Source organism: Diachasma alloeum, unplaced genomic scaffold (assembly GCF_001412515.2).
Source record: "Diachasma alloeum isolate Michigan unplaced genomic scaffold, Dall2.0 Dall_scaffold_00873, whole genome shotgun sequence".
Taxonomy (NCBI): domain Eukaryota; kingdom Metazoa; phylum Arthropoda; class Insecta; order Hymenoptera; family Braconidae; genus Diachasma; species Diachasma alloeum.
In genome coordinates, this window is record NW_021680994.1 from 125,679 (window position 1) to 128,805 (window position 3,127).

The window sequence follows — 3,127 nt, forward strand, 5'->3', positions numbered from 1 at the left end:
GACAGATATCAGAAAGTCAATGGAAAAACTCCGCGCCAAGAAAATTGGTCCTCCTTCTATTTTTGATTTCATAGAGAATTTCTTGCAAACCCTCATTTGATTTAAAACCATTTTTCTCATTGAAATTTAATTTGCACTATGACCATTCCTCTGACATTGCTGACTTGGCTTCCTTTTTCATTTCTTTATATTTTTAAAAAAATGTTACTTGCCAGCAAGAAACAAACAAAACTTTTCTTGGCGCAGTTTTTTGCAAAAACATTACTCTATGCCAGGATGTACTGAATCGATTGATACAAAATTTTATACACGAATGTGGGCCAATCATGCAAACTAGCAGCCAGAATCTCAGATGTTTAGTCCATGTTTAACGCGTATCATGGAGCCCACATTGAATTTTAATTTAAAAAACTAGAAAAACGCTGATATCTTCTTGATAGACAATACCATGACAAACATTTTGAAAAAAAAAAGTCAATCGGACCAGTAGTTTCGGAGATATTGAGCATTACTGTTTTTCACAAAAAGTTGAATAACTCCTCAACTACTCATCCGATTCGGCTCATCCACAATCCCATTCTGTAATATCATAAAAACTACAATCGTATCAAATTTCAACTTTCTATCTTAATTTTTCGGGGCGCTATCGTGTTCACAACGATTTTTTCATAAAAATGAAAAATGCCAATTATTACCAAACTGTCGATAGTTACATAGCAATATGATGATTTGATTCAATAGATATAACATGAAGAAGATTTTGGCGTCAAAAAAATTCAATTCGATCATGTCGTTTTTGAGATATTGAGAAACAAAGATTTTTGAGAAATTACTGGGCCGATTGAGCTGACACTGCGCCCAGAAATGCTCCAAAGTAATACCAATTATGTGACTGAATTTCAGATGTTTAGCTTCAACTTTAGTCCTTTTCGCTTCCGAAGGGAAGCATTGTTTTTGGTCGATTTTTCGATTCTCTAATTTTGGTTGCAAATGGTCCACAACGTCATGAAACGTAAAGAAATGATGTTTTTAGGGGGGTGCCTGTATGTATGTGTGTGCAGATTCGGGTTTTTGGTGATTCAATTTTAGAAAATTCAACGTAAATACGGTGAAATTTGCAGCTAAAAATTTGAAATTTCGGCTCATGATAGCTATGAATGAGCCTCACTTTGGTGCTTCGTTTCAGCTCGATCGGTGAAGTAGTTCCTGAGATATAATCACTTGTTTAAATTTCGTTTTTCCGCAATATCTCGCCAACAACTACACCGATTTCAATTATTTTTTTCGAACTACTCGTCTCGATGGCCTCTATCTAGATCACTCATATCATATATACCGATTTGTGCAAAGTTTGGAGATATTGCCGTTTATCCGTTTTTTCATAAAAAACACTGTACGCAGTGGCGCTGCGATCGTTGATAGCATCAGACGCGTGGGATTTTGGTCTGCGGTTTTTTTAACGTTTCCGAAGGGGTTTTTTTTTAGCTCTTGGGGTCAAAGTAAGTAGGATCTGATCCAGAACACTCGGTGTCCCAGGGGAAGTGGAGGTGAGTCTGGGGAACGAGTTTTTTCGAGCTTTTTGGACTCGGTAAAGTTGTGGAAGCACGAGGGTTAGGATGGACAACGAGCGAGAAAACGAGGAAGGAGGGGGAGAGAGTGATCCCAGGCGGGAGGAACCGCCGAGCGCCAGCGCAGAGCAGTTGTCAGCGGGTCCGAAAGAGGGCGAAAGGCGTACTGCAAAGCACGTGGCTGGTGCGGGGGAATCGAGTTCATCTCAGGCGAAAATGGGGTCAGATGGGAAAGTGAAGAGGGGAAGGGGCCGCCCTAGGAAAGTAACTCAGGAAGTAAAAATTGACGACTATTTCCTGAGAAGCATCGGGGCAGATGCCTTTGCAGCGAGTCAAAAAATTTCCAGAACCCCCCCCAGGGATGGGAGAAGCCACAGTGTGCCGGTGAGAACGAGGGAATCGCGAAGACAGGAAGAGGACTGCGAGGAGAAGGCGGATGATCCAGAGCCAAGCGAGGAGACAAACACCGGAGGAGTTTCGGCGCTGAACAGGTCAGTGAGGGAGAGTGATGCACTAAATTTGGGAATGGAGGAAATTCAAAACGCCCCAGATGGTGATGAGGGGTGTGTGAGAGTCCTGGGTGAGGAAGCCACCAATGCACAGGCTGCTGGGGAAGCGATGGAAATTGAGAACACTGAGGGCACTATAAACAACCAGGTTGGGAAAAATGGGGACGAGGAGGGAGCGCCTGTGAATGAGAGTGGATCGCGCAGGATGGTTGAGGTGGGGATAAACACAGACCCGGAGAGGGCCTATGTGTGCCAGCGGTGCGGAAAGGATTGTAACTCAGGGAAGGAGGCAGACAGGCAGCAGGGGTTCGAGGAGAGGTTAAGGAAAATCGAGGCAGGGGTGGAGGAGCTCTTGATCAGAGGAGGCAAACAGGTAGTCGGGAAACTTGATTGGCCGCTCCAAAAAGCCCTGGACGACATTCTCTCGGAGGTGGGGGAGATCAGAGACGAGCTGTTCACAGTGAAATCGTGGGTGGGTGGTATCGCAGAAGATGTAGACGCTATGAAAGAAAGAATGGAGAGATTGAACTGGAGGGCGAGTAGCAAAAGTCCTGGGAAGGGTCCCAGCGAGCGAGGAAAAGATAGAGATGGCATCAGCGAGCTGTTTACGCAGAGTACAGGTACGACTAATGGGGATGACGTCAATCTTACCAACAACAACAACAGTCAGCACAATATCAACTTGGGGAGTGAATTTCTTGCGTCGCCACCTGCGCACCCCAGGTCGCCCTCAGCTGCAGGACGAGATGAGTGGGAGGGTAGAGCTCAGGATCATGGGGCCCCGGATGACGTTTCCCGGAGGAAGGGAAGGAGAACGAGTCGGCAAACAGACCCTCTGGAAGGACTAGCGTCGAGGCAGGGGGCCCCTGACAAACTCAAAGAGGGAGTGTGGTTTTATGAGGATATGGAAAGGAAAACGAGGGAGAATAACGTGGTCGTCAAGGGGCTAGTTGCTGTACCAGGGACGGAGGCACTGAGCTTCATATCGGTCGTCAGGAACGTAGCTAGAGCCAAGGCCAAGCCCAAGGCTAAGATTGACATACTGGGTTT